The 19845-nt window shown below is 40.5% G+C and overlaps 1 long non-coding RNA gene across 1 annotated transcript; it reads right to left on the reverse strand.

Annotated features, from left to right (window-relative positions):
• Window positions 1–1410: 1410 nt before the first annotated feature.
• Window positions 1411–16691, reverse strand: LOC110150888 (uncharacterized). The gene is made up of 3 exons (XR_002317883.2): window positions 16605–16691; window positions 11800–11890; window positions 1411–1712 (listed from the first exon to the last, which is right to left on the reverse strand). It is a non-coding gene; the product is annotated as an uncharacterized lncRNA (long non-coding RNA).
• Between the last annotated feature and the right edge of the window lie 3154 nt (window positions 16692–19845).

The raw sequence follows: 19845 nt of genomic DNA on the forward strand, positions 1-19845 counted from the left end.
CCACACACACACACACACACGCACACAGAAACAGGGTGAGAGGATCACAGTCTGCCCCAAGTTCACTTAGCGGTCTTGCTACCCTTCCCATTTTGCTTTGTCTGCTTCCTGTCTTTTCAGGAATGGTTTCAGAAGATAACCAGCAAATAAATATGCAACGATTCCGCCACGCTCACATCCAAACTTTGCTTAGAACACAGCAGTGGGGCCTAGTTCCTCTCTCTCCCCAGATTGTTGTCTTGCTCTTCATCTTTTCACACCAGCTCTCTCCACTTTCTCCATGGATTATCCACCTTGCCCTGCCCTTGCCCTTTCCACCAAAAGTGACAAAACTGCAGAAATACCTTGTCCCCTCACCCCCACCCTGGGTCAGAGCAGTGGGATGTCAAGACTTTGGGCCACTCCCCACACCCTTGCCATTCACCACCTTCCTAGGGTAGAGTGGTTCCTGAGGCTATGGAGGACAGACAGGCACCCTTCTCCAGCCATGTTCACACAGAAGTCCACACTGCAGGGCAAACAAAAGCTTTCTGTCATCCAGTTATTATTAGTAGAACAGCAGCCAATCAAAGGGCTTCATGTAAAAATTAAAACTCCCTTGGGAAACTAGTCAATACATTACCTGTTTTCCCAGGGAATGCTGCTTGTGAAATGACTCTGCTCATATTTCTTCAGGGAAATAAAGGTTTATTCAAGGCCTATCAAAGGCGAGAGACATCCTAAATCATACAGCTTCTAGTCTTGAGAATAACAGCTCAGCATCGTTATTACCTATATGGTTGTTAGCAATCGACAGATTGACTTCTATAATTTAAACTTTTCAACACTTTTTTCCTGTTTTATTTCATTTTATCTTCAAAATTATCCTGACCAATGTGCAGTGCTGGAAATTCTAGGTGATTTTCGCAGGTTTACATCTCTAATTCTGGAAAAGTCAAAGTAAGACTCAGTTGCTTTCAGTCATGGGCCAGCGTCCCTTTCTCGGCACCACATGGTTTAATCTTTCATACACTCAAAATCTGTGAGTGTATTTCAGTGATCAGTAAGAAATTGTTCAGTTTGAAGGGAACTTCTAGCCACAAAGAACATCGTTTGTATGGACTACATTCTCACCTGTGAACATCTTACAAAAACTGTTGAGCATCTCCTAAGTGTCATTTCCTAAGGTTATTTTTAAGAGTATTTATTTGACATAGGGCTTCCCTGGTGGCTCAGAGGTTAAAGCATCTGCCTGTAATGCGTGAGACCTGGGTTCGATCCCTGGGTCAGGAAGATCCCCTGAAGAAGGAAATGGCAACCCACTCCAGTATTCTTGCCTGGAGAATCCCATGGATGGAGAATCCCATGGATGGAGGAGCCTGGTGGGCTGCAGTCCATGGGGTCCCAAAGAGTTGGACACGACTGAGCGACTTCACTTTCATTTTCACTTTATTTGACATATATGACCACGTAAAAACAGTTCTTTGCATAGTCAGAGATTATTGAGCTTTGGAAATTCAATATGCAAGCAACACAGTCCTATGTTATCACTCTTAAAATCAAACTCAATGCAGATCATCCTTTAATAGAGTTCTTCATCAGAAAGACAAGCCAGTATTTTCTTGTGCTACTATCAGTGCTGATTATGTCAGAAGTTCTTCCTGTTTTGACATCTTGGTGAAACGCTTTCTGTTTCAGTGTTGCAAGTCCCATGGACCAGACTGTTTTCTTTTCTCCAAACAAAAGAGACATTCAAAAGTCACATTCATTTGGCAAAATGTAAACTAGAAATACACGTGTATTTTCAAAACCTACCAAATATGAATAAGTAAACTGCTTTTCCCCCAAAGTTATATTTATATTACAAGTTTTTCCTTCTGCAAGTTTGTACTAGAAGAATGTTTAACTTCTCTGAAGAAAATGTGGATGTTTACTTGTGGTGCTTATAAAGCTTTGAGAAAGGTACAAGGCAGGAATATAATGAATTATATTCTAAAAGGATTCATTATATAATGAATTATTTTCTAAAAGGAATTTGGCCAAAATATGCATGTATCTTGTGGAAAGAGAGAAAGAAAGAAAAAAGACTGTTTTCTGTGGGTATATCCAGCTCATTCTGATATATTTTTAGCCAGCTCTCACTTTGCACACATATCTTGACATATTGGTCACTGATCATTAATTTATATGACCTCTCAACATTTCGGACATAATTAAACATGGTGTATATCCATTTTACCAGCACCATATTGATATGCCAAATTCAGAAACTGTGTAATTACCATGTGAATTTATAGCAGCTACAAAAAGTATATTTGCTCACATGCTTAGACCATACACTGATTCAGTAATGCATATACCTCTTTGCTTAAAAGAATTTTTTAAACATTTCTGCCATCACTTTCTTTGTTAAAGTCTTTTCCTCTTAATTTCCTTCCTTACCTCAAAATTATCTGCTGCAAAGACAGAAATAAATTAAACAGTACAATTAAATAGATAGCCAATGGGGAATTTGCCGTATGATTTGGGGAACTCAAACAGGGGCTCTCTATCAACCTGGAGGGGTGGAATGGGGAGGGAAATAGTACAGTTAATGCTACCCTGATGTTTGGGAGAAATTACTATGGAAGATTGTAAGCAACCAAAAAGCACATTTCTGAGTCTTAGAAAGTCTCAGAAACCGAGCACAACAGATAGTAACACAACAAATAATATTTAAAATGAAGGTTTTTTCCCCAAAAGCTACCACAGTGATGAACATGTTTATAGACAGGCTTCTTAAAAGCTGTTCAAACCAGACTCTAGGAAGATAAATTTTACCACCTTGAAAATGCTGGGCTCCTTAAGTAAAATAGGAATGGGAAAACTAGCTGCAGACTCTAAGCACTAAGACATTTGGATATATTTTAGCAATATGGAATAAAAGATTCAATTTCAACTTTCTAAAAAAAAACAAAGGAATCATTACTTGAGATAGTATAGGGAGTAGAAAATAAGAGCTATCAAAGTTATTAATATTTGAACCATGGAAGCTTCTGACTGGAGATCAATTTCTGAGAAGCCACAGCTCCAGCCAGAGTCCTGGACATTAAAAGGGAGTTCTTGCTAACACATAATTAAGTACCCACAGTTTAGATAAGATATCTCCAAAGGGCAATTGAACTGCCCTCCAGGTTTTGAAATTTGTAGTTACTCAATGAAGTCATTGTTTAGCATAAAAGAAGTGACATTCTTTTTTTTTTTTTTTTAATTTTTTTAGGCAATGGCACTCCACTCCAGTACTCTTGCCTGGAAAATCCCATGGATGGAGGAGCCTGGTAGGCTGAAGTCCATGGAGTTGCTAAGAGTCAGACACAACTGAGCAACTTCACTTTCACTTTTCACTTTCATGCATTGGAGAAGGAAATGGCAACCCACTCCAGTGTTCTTGCCTGGAGAATCCCAGGGATGGGGGAGCCTGATGGGCTGCCGTCTGTGGGGTCACACAGAGTGGGACACCACTGAAGCGACTTAGCAGCAGCGGCATTTTAATTGGAGGCTAATTACTTTACAACATTGTGATGGTTTTTGCATACATTCACATGAATCAGCCATGGGTGTACACGTGTTCTTCCTATCAGAAAGTCATTTTACAGTATTAAAACAGAAAAAAAAAATGGCACTTGACATAATTTGTCCCACAAAAGCTCCCTAGTTTCCATGAAAATTCTGAAGTTATGTATTTTGCCCTCCACTGGCACTAATTTGGCAACCTTACTCTCTCCATCTACTCAATGTGAGTTCTCTGTGAGCAGTAATTCAACATACTTGCACTGACCAGAAATATGTGACTTTGCTGTGTGTTAAAAATAGCTTCCCCTTTTGAGCACTTGTGATTTGTTTAGGTTTATTCTAGTCTTCTACTCCTGACATGTCTTGGAACATTACCTCTGTCCTTCATTGGATTACAGGACCTGTTGAGAAAGTCACCGGTCACAGGCGTGTACATGACACAGGCACTTTGAACTCTGGAGCAGTGGATACTCCTGCAAGGTTAGTCCATTTCATGGCCAAAGTAACACATCTATATTTTTAGTTCATTGTTTAAAAAATAAAATTAATAATCATAAAAATATAAGAATAGTCATATTTCATTTTAAAATTTAGTGTAACTTTATAATTCTGTTTTATTGTATACTGCAATGTTTTCTATTTTATGTGTTATAACCCTAGAACAAATACAGAGATGCCTTTTAAATACCTTTTAAGTATTTCTGACATGAAAACTAATTACCCTTTGCATATTGGATTTGTCATTATTTTGAGTCACACCTTCTTCATAAATCAAAGAAATTGAATTATCATGACTAATTCTTAATCCACTTTGTGTCTAAAGATAGCAAACATTTGGAATAAAAACTTGAAAGACAAGCTAATTATTTAGATGTTTTATCTACATGATATTAAACAGCTAGATGTCTGGTTAAACTTCTTGTGTTTAATAGAGCAAAATGGAAATTTTAGTTGTCTTCTAAATTTAATTAACAATCAATTGATCAAAACATTTACTCTGGAACTTGCATTATTGATTTTGCATGCCTGTATTGATCAAATTAACCAGAGGCTTTGCAAAATGCATTTTAAGATGCAGTAAAACCTGGGTAGTCTGAGCCTTCAGCTCCTCTTAAATCCCCGTGCAGTGAGCAATCCCTGGATTTCGAGTGTGTCTGTGTGTGTGTGTCTGTGTGTTGTGGAGGGGGTTTGGTAACAACAGCACAGCGGGAAGTGAGCCTGTGGGTATACACATGTACTTATATCTCCCGTAATTTATTCTGTAGATGTTTATTCTTTCACACATCCGTTCTCATTCCCTATTCATTAATACAGATAAATGGCTATTGAATCAATCTAGTGCTATCGGCTGCTATTAACCTTCTGTAAATCCTTTAGGTCTGATCACTATGGTTACCTAAAAACCTGGCAAATAACCTAGATTAAATAGACTAAATAAGTTCTGTGTGTCTAGTAAAAGTTCTTTATTTAGGAAGATAACATTTTCAGTTGGAATATGCTAAGCTTTAAACTTTTAATAAACTCTTAATAACTGTCAATGCTATTATGAAATAGTTTCCAATTTTATGATCATCTTTTGACTCATTTTTCTGAAGCCCTGATTATGTACGATTAATGAGGGTTTTCTGTCTATTTAACTTTTCTCTCATTTATTTTTCATTGCTTCTGGGAATACTTCAGAAGTTTCCACCACTGTTCTGTTTTTAAATAAAATAATTTATGAAGTATAATCAGCTTTAGATTTCAAATTGTGCTTTCATACATGAGCCATAAAATTTAAAATATTACACTTAATTGTATGAGGATGTTGTGTTACTACTTATTCAAATTTCATAGTAGTAAGTTTTTCAATAAAAACTTTTATCCTTATTATTTTCTTAGGACATTTAACTATAGTGACTATATAGCTCAAATTTTTAAAAGTGTGTGGTCTTAAAATATGAATATGCTTACGAGGAAAAAGGGACAGTGTATTTTAAATCTGTTTAGTTCTTCAACAATCTAAAATGTAAATGTACTTCAACAGTCTAAAATAGTCATCCTTCTACCATACAGGATTCTAATTATGCCTTCAGTTCATTTTTCTCTGATAGCAATATATCATATCATCTGTTGGCCATTGTGAAGTTATTGCAAAAATGAAATATAGGGGACTCAGAAGTGTAGCATTCACAAACCCATAGACATATCACCATACTCTCCCATTTAAAGGCTCTTGTACACCTAGTTGAAGCACTGATCACAAATATCAGGTCTGAAAAATGGAAATGTTATTTTTCCAAAGCCCATAGAAAAATGTGGTCTGTCACTAAAGAGCATGGTAGTCTTCTTAAATGCAGGGATCCCCAGTTTCAGTCTCTTGCTGTGACTTTATAGCTATCCATAAGGTTTTGTTCATCTTTGGCCTTTGTCTCATTTGCTATCATTTGGGGCTAATTCCACTTTGTTTTCTTAAATCCAGTTTTGGCTAATAAATACTTACAACATATTTTACTATATATAATAGCACTGAGAAATTGAACTTTGAGTACAACTAAGTAGAAAATATCAAATATGATATCATTATAGTATAAGTTGGTTCAACATCTGTGTCAGATTATGCTATTCAAACACATGAAACAGTCAAATTTCTGACTTGATCATCCTCTGCAGACAGTTCTTGTCAGTTGAAGTCTGTTTTTTGTTATTGCTCTGTCAGTGGATCATCCCCATAATTACAAAAATTCTGTTGAATTCCCAGAGGTTTTCTATATTTCTTATCTGTTACATTATTCGAGAATAAGATATTACATGTTGTTGTTGTTCAGTAGCTTAGTCATGTCCAACTCTTTGTGACCCCATGGACTGCAGCACGCCAGGCTTCCCTGTCCATCACCCACTCCTGGAGCCTTCTCAAACTCATGTCCATTGAGTCGGTGATGCCATCCAACCATCTCTTCCTCTGTCATCCCCTTCTCCTCCTGCCTTCAATCTTTCCCAGCATCAGGGTCTTTTATAATGAGTCAGTTCTTTGCATCAGGTGGCCAAAGTATTAGAACTTTAGCTTCAGCATCAGTCCCTTCAATGAACATTCAGGACTGATTTCCTTTAGGATTGAAATTGGATCTCCTTGCAGTCCAAGGGACTCTCAAGAGTCTTCTCTAACACTACAGTTCAAAAGCATCATTTCTTCAGTGCTCAGCCTCCTTTATGGTCCAAGTGTCACATCCATATATGACCACTGGAAAAACCATAGCTTTGACTATACAGATCTTTGTTGGCAAAGTAATGTCTCTGCTATTTAATATGCTGTCTAAATTTCTCATAGCTTTTCTTCGAAGGAGCAAGCGTCTTTTAATTTCATGGCTGCAGTCAACAAGTCCAGTGATTTTGGAGTGCAAGAAAATAAAGTCTGTCACTGTTTCCATTGCTTCCCCATCTATTTGCCATGAAGTGATAGGACCAGATGCCATGATCTTCATTTTTTTGAATATTCAGTTTTAAGCCAGTTTTTTCACTCTCCTCTGTCACTTTCATCAAGAGGCTCGTCAGTTCCTTTCCACTTTCTGCATGCATAAGGGTGGTGTCATGTGCATATCTGAGGTTATTGATATTTCTCCCGCCAATCTTAATTCCTGCTTGTTCTTCATGAAGCCCAGAATTTTGCCTAAAGTACTCTGTATATAAGTTAAATAAGCAGAGTGACAATTTACAGGCTTGTCATACTCCTTTTCTCAGTTTTGATCCAGTCTGTTGTTCCATATCTAACTGTTGCTTCTTGACCTGCATACAGGTTTCTCAGGAGGTAGGTAAGGTGATCTGGTATTTTCATACCTTTAAGAATTTTCCACAGTTTATTGTGATCCACACAGTCAAGGCTTTAGTGTATTCAATGAAGCAGAAGTAGATGTTTTTCTGGAATTCGTTTGCTTTTTCTATGATCCAACAGATGTTTGCAATTTGATATCTGGTTCCTCTGCCTTTCCTAAATCCAACTTGAACATCCGGAAGTTCTCAGTTCACATACTGTTGAAGCCTAGCTTAGAGAATTTTGAGCATTAGTTTGCTAGCATGTAAAATGAGCACAATTGTGCAGTAGTTTGAGCATTCTTTGGCATTGCCCTTTTCTTTGGGACTGTAATGAAAACTGACCTTTTCCAGTCCTGTGGACATTGCTGAGTTTTCCAAATTTGCTGGCATATTGAGTGCAGCACTTTCACAGCATCATCTTTTAGGATTTGAAATATCTCAACTGAAATTCCATCACCTCCACTAGCTGTGTTTGTAGTATTGCTTCCTGAGGCCCACTTAACTTTGCACTCCAAGATGTCTGGCTCTAGGTGAGTAACCACACCATCGTGGTTATATGGGTCATTAAGATCTTTTTTTCTTATAGTTCTTCTGTGTATTCTTGCCACCTCTTCTTAATATCTTCTATATCTGTTAGGTCCATACCATTTCTGTCCTTTATTGTGCCCATCTTTGCATGAAATATTCCCTTGGTATCTCTAATTTTCTTGAAGAGACCTCTAGTCTTTCCAATTCTATTGTTTTCCTCTATTTCTTTGCATTGTTCACTTAGGATATTATATGTAATAGAAGGAAAAAGAAAGAATGAAAGAGAGAGGAAGAAACAAAAAGAAATGACTGCTCTTAAACAGAACTTCACAAAGCATTTTCAATCAGGATTTAGGTAATAGGTCAAATTCTAGTCCAAAAATAGCCAGTTCATTTTGTTTTTAATAAATTTTAATTCAAAGCATCTTGGCCCTAGGGAGAAATGGCATTTGTTCCAAAGGTCCAGGGATCCTGGAGATCAGCTGTCTGTGTTCCTTTAACCTTATGGCAAGGCTGCCTTAGTTAATGTCACATCTTCCTTATTATTCATTCCTTGGGAAAAGTCAGTGGCTGATATAGAAATAGCCAAGTGCATTATTCTAAAATGAAGTGATTAAATCAGGAGGTTGAGGGTCAGATGCAGGAACCCTGGGGATGGATATTTTTCCTTGTTCTCAACACAGATTTTTTTCTTTTTTTATGAGAACTCTCAAAAACAATTAGTCCCTTCAAAAGCAGCCCATGCTTCATTTGATGTGGCCATGGGCTTCCCTGGTGGTTCAACAGGAAAGAATCAGCCAGTAATGCAGAAAATATGGGTTTGATCCCTGGGTTGGGAAGATCCTCTAAAGAAAGAAATGAGAACCCAGTCCAGTATTCTTGCCTGGGAAATCCCACAGACAGGGAAGCCTGAAAGGCTGCAGTCCATGGCGGCTGCAAGAGTCAGATATGACTTAGCAACTAGAAGTACCACCGACCACCTTGGTAAACTCTATCCAAGACTGAACCTCAGAGGGTGCAAGGAGGAGTAAAATAGTTAACATAAATTCCTGTTGAGGAATTGTAGGGGCCCAGAAAGACATGACACCCACAGCACATATACATTTATGTCATAGATTTGGAGAAATCTGACAATCCTCCAATGCTGAGCTGGAAACAAATGGATATAAGAGTATGATGGCAGGCCAAACTGGAAGGGTAGACTAGGGAATATGAGATGAGATGAGAAAATGCATGATGATGTTTCTCAGAGCATGTCTGGTACTTTGCAAACTAACTCTTCCACAGGAGCTGGAAGGGACCTAATGCTTAGGAGCAGAAGCCCGTGATGGGGGGGGGGGGGGGGGGGGGGGGGGGGGGGGGGTGAGGGGGGGGGTGGGGGGGGGTGGGCGGGGCAGGAGACTCGTGGGCTCTCTTGGGGATCAGGCCCTGAGAGGTTCAGATGATGCTCCCAATCTCTGGCTTCAGGGAATTCTCTCTCAGACATCTACCTTGAGGCCCAGTTAAATGTATCTGATTCCAACTGTCACCTGGACTCCTAAACAGGTATATCCATCCTCCAGCTGGCTGCTGGTGAGGGGTGACACCATGTACAAAATCTGCTTGTAGATCTGGAACTGCTGGGTTAGAGATGGGGACTGTTAGAGCCTAGGACTAAGTTCTATTGTTGTTCAGTCACTCAGTCATGTCCAACTCTTTGTGACCACACGGACTGTAGCATACCAGGATCATCTGTCATCCACTCCCTCCCAGAGTTTGCTCAAATTCATGTCCATTGAGTCAGTGATGCCACCCAACCATCTCATCCTCTGCCATCCCCTTCTCCTTTTGCCTTCAAAAGGACTAAGTTCACAGTGCCTATTGAACAGGACTGCCAATGTACTAAACTGGCAGGTTACCTATGATCTCTGTAACAGGAAGGATCTCCAAAGTTAGGGAAGAGATGTTTCAAGGATGGAAACATCTTCCTTATTAAAACACAACATGAAATCCTTGAATTAAGTTCTGAGCCAAGAAGAACTCTCAAGAAGAACAGCCAGCTGGCAGGAGGTGGTTCTAGCGGCAGCCTCTGACCCATTTACCTAAGCACTGTCTTTCTGTATAGTCTGTCACTTTGATTACCTCCGTCATCACCAATTCTGTGACCTGACAGCTTCTCTTTAAATTGTTGGCCTATGTATAACTACATCCTTCCTTTCCTTCATTCTTCTGGTACAATAGAGACATGTAGCTTTTTCAAAATTAATGTGATTCAGTACTAGATTAAAATTAAAAGTCAAGATGCTTCACATAAAATCACACTTCCAAACTTCAAGTTTTTGATCCTAGGATGACTGTGCACCAGCCCCCAAATGCTGCGCAATTTTCTTCTCTGGGTTCTCCTCCCACCACCCCGTCCTATGTGTTAATCAGAATGTTCTAGCTGCCATATTTTTTCCTGATTTTTCTAGTGTGGTACATGTTCAAACAATAGGCTGAAATAGATAATAAGAAGGAGCAATTGGTTCTAACAAAGCTGGTGAAGAAAGGGCTCTCTGTAGAGAAAATAATTAAGTCAAGAGTTAAAGGATAAGCAATGGCTAGCCAAGAGAAGTTGGGGAATGAGTATTCCTGGCAGCTGGAGTGGCTTATACAAGGCAGCAAGAATCTGGAGTCCTGGAGGTACAAACACAAGTTATGGAGGGCCAGAATATATTGAGGAAGAGAGAGGTCATAAGATAAGGCTGGATAAAGTCAAAGGCCCTATCATATAGGCCACAGTGAAGAGTTTGAACTTTGCTATGAAGGCAAGAAGCCACTGAAGGGGTTGTGTAGGGGAGTTATATGTTCTGTTCTATCTTTTGAGAGTCTCCTTACTGCTCTATGGAATAGGGAATCAAAGAAGGAAATATAGAAAAAGGAAAGCCAACTAATAGGCTGCTGCATAGATCTGGGCAAATGGTGATTCTGGTTTCAACAATTGTTTTCAAACTACGGGTCACACAATCATTTTGGTGGTGTTGAACAGCAATATCAGTGAAATAGAATGATGTGCAATAGGAAATATCAGAGGCTATCTTATCACTTCATGATATTTTCTCTCAGTTTCTTATGCATATTCCTATAGATACACAAGTAGTTGATTGTACCATGAAGTGGGTTTATCACTATGAATGGTGATCCACGGGGCTTCCATGGTGGCTCAGTGGTAAAGAATACACTTACAATGCAAGAGACATGGGTTCAGTTCCTGGGTTGGGAAGATCCCCTGGGGAAGGAAATGGTAGCCCACTCCAGTACTCTTGCCTGGAGAATTCTATGGACGGAGGAGCCCTGTGAGCTACAGACCATGGGGCTGCGAAAGAGTCAGACACGACTTAATGACTAAACAACAACAGTGATCCAAGAAACCCTCGGTCAATACCAAGATGGCGACAGTAGATGCAGCCAAAAGAGGAGTCTTCATCATAAAAATGTCCTCAAATATATAGAGATGGAAGAGATCAACTTAGAAAGGACAGAAAGAGAAAGGAGACAGCATTCTATTATATATTTTAAGTATTGCATTCCTATGGGCTTCCTGGGTGGCTCAGTGGTAAAGAATCCACCTGCCAATGCAGGAGACAAAGGTTCAATCCCTGGGTCAGGAAGATCCCCTGGAGGAGGAAATGGCAACTCACTCCAGGATTCTTGCCTGGGGAATCCCATGGACAGAGGAGCCTGGCAGGCTACAGTCCACAGTGTTGCAAAGAGTCAGACATGACTTAATGACTAAACAACAACAACATTGCATTCCTTTATTTATATTCTATTCTTCAAGAAATTATTTCTAGTAACTTGTGCAGAATGATAATTTAATAGGATTGTATCATAGATATAGGAAAATGACAGATAACCTGCCATTTTTAAAAAGACTACACTTAAAAAGAATTGTAGCATAACCTAATGGTCACCAATAGGTCTTTCTCTTACCTTTCAACTAGACACTGCTTTTCTGTATCATTGATGGATCTCTCCATTGAAGGATCATCATTGATGGTGTTTATGAATGGATTCAGAATATCTACCAAAAAATTAGCATGAAGGGAAGGAAATATTAGATTCTATGTCTATTAAATTCAGTCTTCATTTCTTCTGAGACTTTCTTTGCTCTTCTGAGGTGATGATACTAGTTTTGTTGAGCTTCTTGGCAATGCAGTCTGACCTTCCTTTGGTTTAATGAACAAAGTCACCACCCCACAACTAAATATTCAAAAACTTGCATTATCACCTTGTATTTAGTTGCCCAGTCATGTCCGACTTTGTACGACCCCATGGACTGTAGCCTGCCAGGCTCCTCTATCCATGGGGATTCTCCAGGCAAGAATACTGGAGTGGGTTGCCACACCCTCCTCCAGGTGGCCAGGCCCTCCTCCCCATCACCATAGTGAGTGATAAAGAATGTATTGTGCCTTGGGTCAAATGCCATGTTTATGTTTCATTTACCTAATACAGGATATAATGACCTCTCTTAGAGAAGGTCATCTAAATGAGTGTCTCCATCCATATCTGCTTGAGCAGCTTGAATTTAATCTGCTATTTGGGATAGTCTCCGACCTGATGAGAAATAGATTTATAATAAATCATCATTGAAATTCAGAAGCTTGCCTTGGAAAGAAAGGGTACATGCCATGGGCAATTAGCAAATGCAGAAATCCTTTAATTATAAATCATGCCCTTGCCTGAGGAACTTTGTACTGTGCTGACGAGAGGCAGAATCTAATAGTGAGCCTTTTCATTTTACATACACATATACACACACCCACAATCTAGGAACATGTTAAGACCCATATGTTCAAACGACCTATTTACAAATTGCTAGATGAGAGCAGCTTTAACTCCCTACTTCCTCTGCCATAGCAAGCTTACTATTCCATCACCTTTCTTCTTCCTGGAATCCTCTGCATCAGTTGTAAAAACCTGCCTCTCTCCCCTCCTATCAGACGCTTGTCATGGCTTTGGAGTAGGGGACAACCAAAGACCATAGTAGTATTCTAATAGTAGACTCTTAAAGAATTCGTAGTCAAAGGAATGAGTCTCTAATTGTAGGAAATTAACTTCCACTGGGAACTTGACAAGTTGCTACTTGGGATGCCTGCCCTGTTGCTTCTCAAACTGGACCACCCAGGTAACTAACTGCATGTGCTGAATGTCCATACATTTTGATAAAGCCACCCAGAGAGCCTCTCCCAGCCCAACTAGTTATGCTGCTGACTCTACTATAAAGCCATTCCTATGCCAGACGAACCACAGAATTTCAGAAAATAAGGCACTGAGAACAAGGTAGCATCATCATTTTCAATCTGGCTTTTCATTCTCAAACCTCACAATGTTGGCCCTTTCTGCAGAATTTCAGTTTGGCTTGTATTATTCACTGAGGAAGTCTGGTGCCTTTAACAGTCTTCCTTTTAGCATAGATAAGAACAGCAGACTAACAGTTCTTTGAGTAAGTAGGATTAATTATCAGGAAGCTGTTGATAGTTCATTGCTGACCTGTAAAAACCTAGTAAGAATGAGGTCGGCTAAATAATGGACTCATTTAAAGTTTGGGTCATATAAGACGTCACTAAGGATCACATCATTTCAGCAAAGAAAATATTACAGAGAGCTCTCCTCCTAAAAGAAAATAGTTTTTCTGCTGGAGACCTTCCAAACCACACCATTGCAAAACCTAAACACTTCAAACCATTGAAAGCTAATGTTTAACTGTCTGGTTCTAGTTGTCTTGAAAACCCTTTCTCCCCTGATAACTGATTTTTGCTGAAATCCAGGTGTCATTTAGCTTTTGTTGTCAATTATGTTCCTTATGCTGAATGAGCATACTTTCATTGCCTAGGGGTTATTTTTTTGTATCCTGCGTAGTGTAGAGCATATTCTGCCCTGCCCTCTGTGATTGGGAAAAGTAGTAATAAGCATTTTATGGAAGTTGGGGGAAAACAATAAAAAGCAGGGCTGGATCAAGACATGATTGTGAAATGCCCGAAATTTTTTAAGCCCTTGTCTCCTAATTTGCAATTTAACCCTTTTTGTGTCTTAATTTCTGTGGAATCTTCTTCAGCCAGTATTTAGTGGCCCTTCTAAGCATCTTCTGTTGGAGAGTGGACTGAGACCAGGCATGATATTGTGCACAAAATAAGGCCTGATACATAGTAGATTTTCAAAAATTGCCAAGTCTGCATCTCCTAAGCCTCATGACTAAGGGATACTTAATACTGTCATATGATGAAACTGATTTTAAGAACATTTGCTTGAAAACTGAAAAGCTTTCTGAACCCAAAGGAATGTACCTATAATTCTAAAATTTTACGCCTTGTAGGAGGTAGAGAAGAGACATGGTAGCAGGTGGGGGAAGGCTCTGAAGTGATGACAGCTGCTTGTTCATTAGATTGGCCTTGCTGGAAAAAAATGTCATAGTGTAGGTAAGGCATGGGGACCAGGCAGAGTGTGTGGCCAGATCACTCACCAGAGGCAGAGAGCCTCTGTCCCAGATCAGTTCCAAGACCTCTCCCCTGGTAGCCCATAGGTCTGGATTCTTCCACCTTTCTTCTGCCATCAATCATTCATGAAGGGTCCGATTAGTTAGTGCATGTTTAAAAGTCACAATGACAGAGGCAGATACAGGATCTGTGAGAGCTGAAGCTTATACACTCATAGGAGCCTTTTTCCATGTAATAGAAAGAGTGCAAAATAATAAATACGAATGTGACTAGTTAGAATAATAAAAATAAATCACCACAAACTTTACACTTAAAAAGCCAACAAGGGACTTCCCTGGTGGTCCAGTGGTAGAGAATCTGCCTGCCAATGCAGGGGACACGGGTTCAATCCCTGGTCTGGGAAGATTCCACATGTTGTGGGTCAACTAAGCCTGTGCACCACAAATACTGAAGTCCATGTCCCTGGAGACTGTGCTCCACAACAAAAGAAGCCAATGAGAAGCCCATGCACTGCAACTAGAGAGCAGCCCCTGATCACTGCAACTAGAGAAAGCCCTCATACAGCAACAAAAGCCCAGTGCATCCAAAAATAAAGTAACTTTTTTTTAAAAAGCTGACAAACATTGCTATCTAAAATCCATAAACAAATAAAATCTGTAAAAGTAATGTTTTAATTGCCTTATGGATACACCCTATAGTATATTGGTATTTTTCTTGGTTTTCTTTTTTTTTTTTTTTTTGTTGTTGCTTACTGTGATTGCTCCCTCATGAATCTCCTGATAAGAGAGAACTTCTGAGTTAACCACATCCATGAGAACCAAAACCTTTGCCTACAGTTTTTCACATAGGATAATTTGAAGAACTTTCCCTAGATGGGCTTCTGGCACTGGACATTTCAAACCCTGTTTATCCTCTATATCCACATAATTGTGGCACTGGAAGGACACACTCAGATCACATTTCAATATCTAACCCAGTGTCTTCATTCCATGACCACAAATGAGTGGGCAGTGAGAGCATTTCAGCCAGCGTTCCTGGGTGAGAACAGGTAGCAGAACTTAGCTACACCTAGAAGTGACTGCAACCCACGTAAATATATCCCACTCAACCCAGACTTGGGATTCCCTGATAGCTCAGTTAGTAAAGAGTCCGTCTGCAAGGCAGGAGACCCCGGTTTGATTCCTGGATTGGGAAGATCCACTGGAGAAGGGATAGGCTACCCACTCCAGCATTCTTGGCTTCCCTTGTGGCTCAGCTGGTAAAGAATCCACCTGCCATGCAGGAGACCTGGGTTCAATCCCTGGGTTGGGAAGATCTCCTGGAGAAGGGAAAGGCTACCTACTCCAGTATTGTGGCCTGGAGTATTCCATGGACTGTAGTCCATGGAGTCACAAAGAGTAGGACATGACTGAGTGACTTTCACTTTCACTTTCACCCCAAACTAAAAGGATCCTAATTTCAGTTTGTCATTAGCCAAATACCCAAATGTCCACAGTCAATCTGACACCACCCAACATGAAGGGATGTGAAGAGGAATTCCAGATGGAAAGAGAGAACAACCTTAACTGATGTGGTTAAAGTGTTCTACTTTTTTCAAATTTTACAAAAACATTACCATCTTACCACCTGCATGCATGTTCAATTGTGTCCAGCTCTTTGCAACCCCATGGAAAGTAGCCCACCAGGCTCCTCTGTCCATGGGATTTTCCAAGCAAGGATACAGGAGTTTCCTATTCTAGGGGATCTTCCTGATCCAGAAATCAAACCTGCATCTCCTGCATTGGCACGCAGATTCTTTTACCACCGTGTACCACCTGTGATGCTTCAGCAAATGAGAGTCCCAGAAGATTTAAATTTCTGGGACTTCACAAAGTGAATATCTCAGCACAGAATTCTGAAAAAGAAGAAGAAGTTTTATCCTTCCCCAGCCTGTAAGAAGAGCTCTGTCATGCTAAAGTACTCGGTAACTTGCTTCCCCAATGGCTCAGCAGTAAAGAATCCACCTGGATTGCAGGAGACGCAGAAATCACGGGTTCAGTCCCTGGGTCAGGAATATCCCCTGGAGGAGGAAATGGCAATCCACTCTAGTACTTGCCTCAGAAATCCCATGGACAGAGGACCCCAGTGGACTACAGTCCAGGGGGTCACAAAGAGTGGAACACAACTGAATGACTGAGTACACACACATGCACTCAGTAACCTAGAAAGACTTATGTAAATGTCATCAATATTGTATCAGTATCATTATTAAAGTCATTTGTGCCAAGCATAAGGCAATCTCAGAGGCAGAAATCATGATACCTGGCTCCCTGGGGAATTGAGGGGGGATTTTCCTGAACCATGTAGCTTGTTCTCTCCAGCCCCTCCTTTAGCACTGCTCAAGGCAACCTGAAGAAGCAAGTTAGGTTATGTTAAGAAATGTTTTAATCTAATTTAATCATTTTAATTGTCTGATTCTTTAAATCCTACCTCTACCCTGCCACCAAGAAGCTGTGTGAGCTTGGACAAATTAGTTCACCTCCCTAAGCCTCAGATTTCTCATCTCTAAAATGACACTAATAATACTTGCCTTGCAGAATTGTGAGAAGGATTAGATGGACAGTACATGTAGACTACTTGGCACCCAGCAGATGACTAAGATACTGGAGCCATTGTACTTACTGGCCACATTTCAAGTATAACTATAAGGGAAGAACAAGAGGGGAATATTAGACAGCTAGGGTCTAGGGCCTCCAGATGCACCCCACATGGCATGGAAGGAAGGTAGAACTCTGGAAATACTAAGGGGTGATGCTTGCAGTTTCAGCATCTCTACTTTGCCCCAGGACCCAGTAGCAGCACAGTGAAAGCGACCATGCCAACATAACAACAACAGCATTCTACAAACAGAGTTTGTTAGTAAACACGAGGCTTTTAGGAGGCAACAATAATTCAGATCAGATTCAGATCATCCTCACAGATATAGGGTCTGACTCTGAAATTGCATGAAATTTGGGAAATGTTCTTGCCTCAGATGGTTTGGTATTTGAACAAGAACAGTGGATTGCCTCTGGTCAGGTGGATGCGCAGAGTGCCCAGCAGGCTGTAGGGGTTCTGTAAAGGTTTTCTGACTCCAACTGAAGTGATCCATTCTGAGAGAGCCTGGACACTGGTGTGTGGATGTGGGACAGGCTCTGAGTAGCCTGAGACATCTGCTAATTTGAGGCTGCAGTTCGCTGCCCTTAGTGACTGACTCTGAAGCCAGACTACACTGGGACCCAAATCCCAGCTCTAGCCTGTAACATCTTTACAACTTTGGGCCAGCTTAAATTCTATCTCAGGTCCCTTCTTCTAATGTGAGGACAACAAAGTATTTCATCAGGTCAGGGTGAGTATTAAATGAGAATCAAATGATATATGGTGACTGCAGCCATGAAATTAAAAGACGCTTGCTCAAATGTTAAATGGAAAATCTGGTGAAGATGTCCAGAGGTCTTTGGTTTTTGTAGATTTGGCACCAGAAAGGAAGTGATAATTACAGACATACATTTTAGACTTTCCAGTTGTATTAGTTTTCTGTGGCTGCTGTTTAACTTGGGGTTTGTTTATTTATTTAAAGAACAGCTTTATTGAGCTATCATTGATATACTATGAATTTACACTTTAAAAATATAGTTCAGTAGTTTCTAGTATCTTCACTGAGTTGTACAATCATCTGACTTTATTATTATCATCTTTTTTTGGCTGTGCTGGGTCTCTGTTGTGGGACATGGGCTTCTCTAGTTGTGGAGTGCAGTCTCAGTAGCTGAGGCATGCAGGCATAGTTATGGCATGTGGGGTCTTAGTTCCTTGACCAGGGATTGAACCCAGGTCCCCTGCATTGGGAGCACAGAGTATTATCCACTAGACTACCAAAGAAAGTCCCTAACTTGGAGTTTAAAACAATAGAAATTTACTTTCTCACAATTCTGGAGGCCAGAAGTCCAAAATCAGTATCCCTGGGCCAAAGTCACAGTGCTGGCAGACCATGCTTCCTCGCTCTGGAGGCTCTCAGGGACAATCTGATTCCTGCCTCTTTCAGCTTCTGGGGGCTGCCAGTACTTCCGGTACTGTGACGTCATCATTCCAATCTCTGCTACACACTGTGTTCTTCTCTGCCAACTGTTTCACATATCCATCGCCTGCACTCTCTTAAAGTCACAGGTGATTTCACTGAGGACCCTCCTGGATAATACAGAATAATCCAGGATAACTGCCCCATCTAGCTTTCCTGGTGGCCCAGACAGTAAAGAATCCACGTGTAATTCAGGAGATCTGGGTTCAATCCCTGGGTCAGGAAGATCCCATGGAGAAGGGAATGGCAACCCATACCAGTATTCTATGTGACTTCCCAGGTAGTGCTAGTGGTAAAGAACCTGCCTGCCAATGCAGGAGACCTGAGTTCAATCCCTGGTTTGAGAAGATCCCTGGAGGAAGAAATGGCAACCCACTCCAGTATTCTTGCCTGGAGAACCCCATGGACAGAAGAGCCTGGCGGACTACAGTCCATAGGGTTGCAAAGGGTTGGACACAACTAAAGTGACTTATCACTTTACACAAAACCTTTACCTTAATCATATCTACAAAGTAAGTCTACAGGTTCCAGGGATTAGGATCTGATATCTTTAGAGTCCATTAGCCTATTTCACTAGTTAACATGAAAAAACTAAGATCAATGGCATCTGGTCCCATCACTTCATGGCAAATAGATGGGGAAAAAATGGAAACAGTGACAGACTTTATTTTCTTGGGCTCCAAAATCACCACAGATGGTGACTGCAGCCATGAAATTAAAAGACGCTTGCTCCTTGGAAAGAAAGTTATGACAATCCTACACAGTGTATTGAAAAGCAAAGACATCACTTTGCTGACAAATGTCTGTCTAGTCAAAGCTATGGTTTTTCCAATATTCATGTACAGATGTGAGAGGTGGACCATAAAAAATGCTGAGCACTGAAGAATTGATGCTTTTGAACTGTGGTGTTGGAGAAGACTCTTGAGAGTCCCTTGCACTGCAAGGAGATCAAACCAGTCAATCCTAAAGGAAATCAACTCTGGATATTCATTGGAAGGACTGATGCTAAAGTTCCAATACTTTGGCCACCTGATGCAAACAGCCAACTCACTGGAAAAGACCTTGAAGCTGGGAAAGATTGAAGGCAAAAGGAGAAGGGGGCGGCAGAGGATGAGATGGTTAGATAGCATCACTGACTCAGTGGACATGAATTTGAACAAACTCCAGGAAATGGTGAAGGACAGGGGAGCCTGGTGAGCTGTAGTCCATGGGGTCACAAAGAGTCAGACATGACTTAACAACTGAACAACAACAGCAACACTTGTTAATATGTGATACTAGTAAAACATGGATGAAGGTGAAATTATATGAAGAAAATAAATCTAAATATTAGAACACTGGGAACCATAAATATGTAACAGGGAAATTAAGAAGAGCCACTACAGGGAAGTGAGAAGGAAAGAGGAACAGCCCAAGGCAACAGTCTGGGTAGGGGTGGAGGGAGTGTTT

Source organism: Odocoileus virginianus, chromosome 19 (genome assembly GCF_023699985.2).
Source record: "Odocoileus virginianus isolate 20LAN1187 ecotype Illinois chromosome 19, Ovbor_1.2, whole genome shotgun sequence".
NCBI classification, from domain to species: Eukaryota; Metazoa; Chordata; class Mammalia; order Artiodactyla; family Cervidae; genus Odocoileus; species Odocoileus virginianus.